Source organism: Orycteropus afer, unplaced genomic scaffold (assembly GCF_000298275.1).
Source record: "Orycteropus afer afer isolate SDZICR_OR568_19922 unplaced genomic scaffold, OryAfe1.0 scaffold00327, whole genome shotgun sequence".
Classification (NCBI taxonomy): Eukaryota; Metazoa; Chordata; class Mammalia; order Tubulidentata; family Orycteropodidae; genus Orycteropus; species Orycteropus afer.
Window position 1 is genome coordinate 934066 of NW_006921914.1, and position 9376 is coordinate 943441.

Sequence of the window (9376 nt, forward strand, 5' to 3'; positions counted from 1 at the left end):
TGCTCAGAGATTGACTTAATCAACCTCTTCAATTATGGGTCCAGAAGAGGCACCAACAGATGGAAGAGCTTCACCACAAGGGAAGTGCCCAGGCATTCTTCCAAGCATGCCTCCAGCACTCTGATGCAGTTTGGTAATGATGGGGTTGCAGCCTTTCTCCAGCTCTTTCTGTTGATATTCAAATCTTTCCTTCTCTGCTTTCTGATTCTTATCAAACCAGTTGATAGTTTCATTAAACTTGTCAAGAATCTTCTGTTTGTTATCATCATTGATCTTGCCTTGAAGTTTTTTCATCTCCAACAGTTGTTTTAGTGGTAAAGGAATAGGATTCAAGTGAATTCTTAGAAGTCACCTTATCCCTCTATTTCTCATATTCAGCTTTGTACTTAGCAATTTCCTGGGATATCCACTCAATGTCTTCTTTACTCATGCAACCTTTGTCATTAGTGATGGCAATCTTGTTCTCTTTTCCAGTACTCTTATCCACAGCAGAAACATTGAGGATGTCATTGGCATAAATATCAAATTGGCTTCAATCTGAGGAACACCACGGGTTCCATGAGGTATGCCAGTGAGTTCAAACTTGCTAAGCACGTTGTTATCCTTAGTCATGGGACACTCACTGTCATAAACCTGAATGAGTACACCGGGCTATTTTTCAGAGTAGGTTATGAAGGTCTGCATCTGCTTGGTAGGAATGGTAATACTGCACTTAATGAGGACAGTCGTGACCCTGCCAGCAGTTTCAATACCAAGAGAAAGAGGAGTGACAAACAAAAGCAGCATACCTTTAATATTTTCAGATTTGTCTCCAGGTAAGAAGACTGCCTGGAAACCTGCACCATGAGCAACAGACTCATCAGGGTTGATGCTTTTGTTCAATTCTTTTCCATTGAAGAAATCCTAAAGAAGGTTCTGAATCTTAGGAATATGGGTAGAACCACTCCTACTACATTGTCATGGATTTGAGACTTGTCTTGCTAGGCATCCCTAAAGGCTTTCTACACAGGGTACAGGGTGCCACAGAACAGGTCTGTATTCAGTTCTTCAAATCAAGCATGAGTAATAGAGGTATAAAAGTTGATTCCTTCATACAGAGAATCAATCTCAATATTGGCCTGGATAATGAAAGACAATGTGCTTTTCACATTCACAAGCAGTATAAAAAGCAACATAGAGCCCTCTTGTTTTCACTGATGTCCTTCTTATATTTGTGCTTGAACTTAGAAATCAAATGATTGACCATTCTGTTGTCAAAGTCTTCTCCACCTACACAGGTGTCTCCAGCTATAATTTGACCTCAAAGATTCCATCTTCAGTAGTGAGGATTGCCACATCAGTCACCTCCAAAATGAAAAATCAGTACATCCCTTTCTGCACCAATAGTTATGTTTAAGCCACAAGCAATAGCAGCAGCAATTGGCTCATTGATGATTCTGAGTATGTTGAGGCCAGCAATGATTCTAGCATCTTTGGTAGCCTGATGCTGAGAGTTGTTTAAATTGGCTGGTACAGTGACAACAGCATTGATAACAGCCTTCCCAAGGTAGGCTTTTGCCATTTCCTTCATCTTTGTCAGAACAATAGACAAACCTCCTCTCAAAAGAAACCCTTGGCCTTTCCTGTATATTCTGCTTGGACCTTGGGCCTGCCTGCATCATTCACCACCATGAAGGGCCAATGTATCAGATCAGACTGGACAACAGCATCATCAAATCTTTGTCCAATGAGATGGCTAGCATCAAAAAGAGTGTTAATGGGATATTGCAACTTGATTCTTTGCAGCATCACCAATCAGTCATTCAGTATCAGTAAAAGCAACAAAGCTTGAGGTGCTTCAATTGTCATGATTATTTGCAGTTATTTCTACTTTTTCATGCTGGGATACACCCACACAGGCATAGGTAGTGCCAAGATCAATGCCAACTCCAGATCCCTCAGATATGTTTGCTCTGCTTAGGTCTCGGCTAGAAGAAGAAAGAAACACAGACCAGAGGACTACTGCTGCATTAAATGAGCTTTTATTTCTTCTATTACCCAGTAGTTTTTTAAGAAGGGTGTTATTTGGTTTCCATTTGCTTTCTTTTTTTCCCCTTGATTTTGCTATTGTTCCTATCTAATTTTACAGCATTGTGATCTGAGAAGATATTTTGTAGTCTGTTTATACTTTTACATTTATCGAGGCTTGCTTTGTGACCTATCATATAGTCTATTATGGAGAATGTTCCATGTGTACCAGAAAATAAGGTATAATGTGTTATTGTTTGGTGGAGTCTTCTAAATATGTCCATAAGTTCAAGTTGGTTGATTGTGTTGTTTAGTTCTGTGTCTTTGTTGAGTTTCTTTGTAGTTATCCTATCCTTCATTGAAAATGGTATATTAAAATCTGCTATTATTTTGGAGTTGTGTATTTATCTTTACAATTCTGTTCAAATTTGATTTATGTATTTTGGGGCTCTTTCATTGGGTGCATATATATTTACTGTGTGCATATTTATGGTTATATCCTTTTGTTGGATTGACCTTTTAATCATTATATAATGTCCTTCCTTTTCTCTTATGCTGGTTGTTGTCTTAAAGTCTATTTTATGAGAAATTAATAATCACTCCTGCTCTTTTGTGTTTACTATTTGCTTGACATATATATATATATTTTTCCAACTTTAGGTTTCTTTTCTTTGTGTCTAAGATGTGTCTCTTATAGACAGCATATTGATGGATGTCTTAGGTTGGGTTCTCTAGAGAAGCAAAACCAGTGGGGCTTATGTATATATAGATAGATAGATAAAGAGAGAGAGAGAGAGAGAGAGACTTATCTCTGAGAAATGGCTCACACAGTAGTAGAGGATGAAAAGTCCCAAGTTTGTGGGTCAAATGCAAGCTTAAGTCGTCTCCTGACTCATGCAGCTTTAGGGGTTGACAAACCCAAGATTGGCAGACAGTATAGCAGGCTGCTAGCTTCAGAGGATGACAAATCCAAGACTGGTAAGTAAAATGGCAGATTGTTGGCTCACAGACTGTGAAAACAGCAATCCCAATACTAGCAGACAATATGGCAGGCCACTGTTTCAGCTCCAGGAACCAGGTTATGATGAGCTAGATGCAGGATCCAGATCCAACAGAAAAGCTAGAGAATTTTCCCTGGATGTCCATATATATTCTGGAAGCAGGCCACAACCTTGAGGAAACTCTCTTTCAACTAATTGGCTGCTCATAGACCATCATGGAGCATCATAGAGCATCTCATCATGGAGGTGATTACATTACATCAGATATCATTCTAGGGGATGACTACATCACAACTGCTTAAAACACTTAGAATCATGGTCCAACCAAATTGACACAATCTTAGCTATCACAATGGGTCGTGTTTTCTTATCCATTCTGCTACTCTCTGTCTCTTAATTGGTGCTTTTCATCCATTTACATTCAGTGTAGTTATCAATAGGTATGAATTTATGGCTGTCATTTTGTTGGTTTGTGTGTGTGTGTGTGGTGCTGCTTATTTCTTGTCCCAGATATTTTTCTGTGCTGAGTTCATTTCATTTGTGGATTTTCTTGTCGTTTCTTTCATCAGTGTTTACTGCATCTTTATGCTTTATTTCTTTTTTATTTTGGTGAAAAGGTTTATTAATTTTCCTTGAGTTTATGCTGTAATTTATTATTATCTTCCCAAGTTTAAAACAGCCCATTCTATCTGGATAGTGTCTCAAATTCCTCTCTATTTAGAAGTTCTGTGTCTCCTCTACTTATTCCCTCTTTTACTTTGCAATTGTCATCATTTAAAAATTGACAAGTCTAAAGGAGTTCTGATGGCACAGTACCTAAGGCATTTGACTACTAACCAGAAGGTTGGTGTTCAAACCCACCAGCTGCTCTGTGGAAGAAAGATGGGGCAATCTACTTCTGTGAAAATTTACCATCTTGAAAACCCAATGGGGTTGCTGTGTGTCAGAATCGACTGTGTGTCAGTGGGGTTGGTTTCTTTTTTGCTTTGGTTTCTTATTTTCAGTACTTTAGGTATATTTTATTTTTGATACTTCTATATCCGGGTTAACTTCTAGGTATTGTTGTGTGTCTTAATATCAGGTTGATATCTGCCTTTGCTGGTTCTCTGTCCAAAGGTCTCCCATTAGTATGTCTTGTAAGTGTGGTCTGATTTTTACAAATTCCCTTAATTACTGTCTATCTGGAAATGTCCTAATTTTACCATCTATTTGTATTTGAGAGATAATTTCATTTTTTTTAGCTGGAATGGGTGGTGGCACTCCCTTAGTAGGTGTGGTGGCAGGTGTGGCAGGTGTGGCTGGGTAGGATTGCTGGATCCGACTCTTGGTCATATCACCAGTTGTGGGTGTTGATCATTGATGGGGATGTTGGCACACTCCTGGGTAATCAGAACCAGTTATGTAGTTCTTGGCACAGTCAGAATGCTGCTTGCAATAATTCAAAGTGGCTGAATTATGCTGATTGGCAGTTCATTGCTCTGTATGTCTCCTTGTTTGCTGTTTTCATTCAGTTTCTTCCTCTATTTGGTACTCGATCTGCTTCTTTATCCTTTCTTTTGAAGCACTGAATTCCAGGATTGTCAAATGCATCCATTTTATTTAGTTTCTCAAGTCTTTTTATTTCTTTTAAACTATTTATTGTGATTTGGGTGAAAGTTTACAGTACAAATTGGTTTTCCACTCAACAATTTATACACATTTTGTTTGGTGACATTAATTTCCATCCCCACAATGTAACAACACTCTTTCCATTTCCTCCCTGTGTTTATTACTTCCATTCATCCTTCTTTCCTATCCCTCCCTGCCTTCTGAGCTTTTCCCTGGGTAAATTCTGCCTTTTGATCTCATATGGTTTATTGTACTAAGGAATGTATAGTCCCCTGGTGTCTTCGTTTACTTTATATGCCTGTCTATTGTTTGGCTGAAAGTTGAGCTGCTAGGGTGAATTCAGGTTTGAAGGAAGTATGTTTGAGTACCATACTCTTGGGAATTCCACCAATCTCTATCAGACAGTAAGCCTAGTCTTATTTATTTATTTATTTTACTATTTTGAGTATTGTTCCACTCTTTTCTCCCACTCTATCCAGCACCTTCTATTGTGATCTTTTTTCAGATTGAAGGACAATTTTGTTGGATATATAATTCTAAGTTGGCAATTTTTCCTTTCACAGTTTTATTTACATCACCTTATTGCCTTATTGCCTGCATGGTTACTGCAGAGAAATCAGAGTTCAGTCATATTAGTTTTCCTTTGTAGGTACCTTTTCACTTTTTCCTAGCTGCTTTCAGGGTTCTTTCTTTGCCTTTGGTTTTGAAGTTTGATTATGTTATTCCTTGATGATTTTCTTTTGGGGTCTATCCTATTTGGAGTTTGTTGAACTTCTTGAATGCGTATCTTCTCATCTTTCATGATATTATGGAAGTTTTCATCCAAAAATTTCTTGTCACTTTTCTCAGTTTTTTTTTTAATGGTCTTTTCCTGTTCTAGAATGTCAATCATACATAAGTTATTACTCATGATGGTTTCCTACATAAACCTTAGGCTTTCTTTATTTTTTGTCATTCTTTTTTCTGACCATTCCACTAACAGATTAGTACTAATAGATTTGTTTTCAATTTTGCTAATTCTGCCTCCCATTGACTTTGGTGATGCATGTTATAAGGCATTTGGCTGCTAACCAGAAGTTGGCAGTTCAAATCCACCAGCTGTTTCATGGAAGGAGGATAAGGTAATCTACTTCTGTAAAGATTTACAGACTTGAAAACCCAATGGGGGTCATTAAGTTCAAATCAACTTAATGGCAGGGGTTTATTTTGGGGGGGACCTATCCAATGTGTTATCTATTTCTGAAAATGTAGTCTTAATTCTCTGGATTTCTATTTGCTGTTTTTGTACGGCTTCTAGTTTCCCATTTATTTTGTCAATTGTTCTTGTATTGTTTTCCTTAGTTCTTCTAGAGATTTGTCTGGGTTTTCCTAAATCTCTTTCTCAATCTCTTGAAGGGTCCTAAGCATAATTCTTTTAGAATTTCTTATCAGGTAGATCCAACATCATTTCTCCCTCTGGAATATTTTCTGGTCCTGTATTTTGGTCTCTTGCTTGAACAATATTGTCCTATTTTTGTGTGTGATTTGAAGTTGTATATAGTCTCTGAGACATTGTGATGTTATTTATTTGTTCATTGTATGTTGGTTTTCTTCACCTTGATTTTTTTTTTTTTTTTTATCCAGGCAATGGTTCTGGTCACTAGTTTTGAAGCACTGGGGTGCGTGTCTCCAGGTGGATTTTGTAATAGGTGGGAGTGTGGGCAGTAATCTCTGATTGCTTGTCATGTAGTACAGCTGAAGGCAGGCAGGGAGGGTACTGGTCACCTTCTGTCATTGATGCAGTGATGCTGCAGTGGGTGGTGGCACTCACCCAGTGGATGGGGTAGCAAATGTAGTATATATGGCTAGGCAGGATCACTGGCTCTGGATTGATGGGGAAAAAGGAAGAAAATACAGAAAAAAAAAGAAGAGGAAGGAATAAATATGATGAAAGAAAAAGAAAAAAAAGTGGCACAGCAATGGCACAAGCATGGAACCTGCTCCGAAGCAGTTTGGACTGCCAATCATAGAGGCAGTGAGAGCAGGCATTGTTGACTGTGGTGGTGGTGGGGCCAAGTGCTGCCTACTGCAGAGGATTTGGGGGTGAGTAGGATGCCTGCTCCATGGATGTGAGCAATGCCCATGGCAGAGGTGGTGGGAGGTGAGAACTGGTGACTACAGAAGTGGTGTAGGTGCAGTATCTTTACTATAAGAGTGCAGGCTGCCGAGTGCAGAAACTGGTTACACTGAGTGTGACCTGCTAATGTGTGCCCTGCAGACATCTGAGCTGATAATCACATGACACTCAATCTTACTCAACACAACTCAGGCCACTGGGGGCAGTGGAGTGACGGATACAGGGACAGGATAAGCCAGGCAGAACACCAGGTGGGGATCTTGACGAGCTCCCAGGAGGGTAGGGGTGAGAGGGATGTACCTCTGTTCACCAGGAGTCTGTGCTGGTTAAGAGAGAAGATCACACTCTTCTGGTTACAGGTCACCAGTGTGGGCACTGGTACATTCTTGGATGAGCATAGCAGGTTATCTAGTTCCTGCCCTGGTTGGAATGCTGTTGTAATAGTTCAAAATGGCACTGAACCAGGCAGGCTGACAATTCACCACTCAATTTGTCTCCTAATTTGCTGTGTTCATTCAGTATCTTCTTCAAATCAGTAACTGATCTACTTCTCTATCCTTTCCTTTGAATATCAAGGTTCCAGGATTGTCATCCATATCTGTTTCACTTTGGTTCTGGGTTTTTGGGTGTAGAGGGTCTGACTAGTATGTATATCTATTCCACCATCTTGGATCCCACTCCACTACATTCATTTATGAGTCTTTAATAGACAATTTTAAGTATTTACTGTGAATTTCCAAGAAATATTAAACAATAGAGGATATTTCAGTCACCACAACAAAATTATCAAACTTCTGCCAGAGACAAAACACATTAAGGCAGTAAAATTTTGAGAACCCTACAACCCAGTTTGATGAATGTTCCTACAAATTCTAAAGGCACACAGGATTATCCATTATACTGACAAAAGTTAAATTTCAAATAACAATAGAATCTATTTGCCAGCTATGATAGAGTAACTTGTCACCAATCAACATACCTGCCAAGGGAAAAAATAAACATAAAACAGTATAAAATACCATATAAAAATTATTGAAGGCAAAGATTGCTGTCTAGGCAACAAGGAATTAAGAGATCAAGATCTCAGAGAGAAAGGAAGCTTACCAAGGTGATGCTGGCTCTTCATACACTGCATTTCCCATCAAGTCATTTACCAGTTTTACACACTGGCCAAGAGAGAGAGTGAAAGCTAAGCATAAGACAGCTATTAAGAGCCAGAGATACTAAGCAAGACTTTTGTTAATTTTGTGGCTGAGGAAAAAAGACTGGAGTGAAGGATTGCCAAGAAATCCAGGAATTGTGGAAGTTAGGATTCAAAGAGAAGAGGAAAATGTAAAAATGATCTGATGCTTCACACCATTTTTCTTTGCAGAATTTGCCAATTATTCTGCAAAGGATAAAGATGTAGATGACTAAAAAGCAGAGAGAAGTTTTATTCCTTTCAGTGGACTAAGGACACAAAAATTTTAGTTCAGGTCCTGCCATAGAGGAAGGGCGTGATCAAATGCCAGAGTCTCAGTTCAGATTCTGGAGGGCTACACCTTAAGAGTGAGTACAAGACAGATGCAGAAAAAGCCTTATAAATACTGCCTACCAACAATGAGTCAGCTCAGTCTCTGATTTGATTGAGATAATATGCCTCTACTATAGCTGCCTACTAAAGCTAGTTGAATCTCATATAGAGGGAGAGGTTATTATCCAGAGCACCTACACTTTTTTAAAATAGAATGTATAGTACTCATCAAAAATTACCATGCATACAAAGAAATGATAGCAATAAAAACAGTTCCATAGGTTACTGAGATCAATTTTAAATTAATGTAATGAATATGCTCAATAAAATGAATTAAAAGAATTTCACTAGAGTCTCTTTAAAAAAAACAGAAGTTCAATAAGTGAAAAGTACAGTTCAGTGGGTGGATTTAGCAGCATATTTTACACATATGAAGAAAGAATTCATGACCTGGAAGAAAATTCAGTAAAAAAAAAAAAAAATCCAGAAAGAAAAATAGAGAGGAAAAAACAAAGCCAAGTATTAAAAAGACTACAGCAAATTATTGTGATTGCAGTCAGTAAGTAGTATGCCTATAAAAAGTTGAATTGGAAAAAGTTCTGTGTAAATATCTTTACAACAATGACAAGAAAAAAAAGAGTATCTGTTGACACTGCTTATGTACAACTAAAAACTTCATGGGGTTTGTTTTCCTGCTTTGGAGATTTAAGGTCATGGTTTTAGGGAACGTCCAAGTCAATTGGCCAACAACGTGTTTAGTGCTTCTATTGTGCCTTCTAGACTGGTGTGTAATGCTTGGGGTCTTAAAAGCTTGAAAGGGGGGAAATGCAGAGCAGAATTTCAAATTCTCATGGACTTCAGACTTCCTGGAATGTGGAGAGCGGATAAACCCCTGAAAATATTGCCCTGAGATAATCTTTAAACCTTAAACGAAAAATATCCCAAGTCATTTTAAAACTGAGCAATAGTTCAAATTAACTAGTAAAAAAGATCTGGCTTGAGCACTATGCTATTTTTTTTTCTTTTATTTTTGTGATTTGGGTGAAGGTTTACAGAGCAAATTTACTTTCCATACAGCAGTTCACATATACTTTGTCTCATGACATTGACCACAGTTTACCACAATGCAAC

At 38.2% G+C, this 9376-nt stretch overlaps 1 pseudogene; it reads right to left on the reverse strand.

The window, feature by feature from the left end:
- Positions 1 to 15: 15 nt before the first annotated feature.
- Positions 16 to 9376, reverse strand: part of LOC103206674 — a 19866-nt pseudogene continuing 10505 nt past the window's right edge.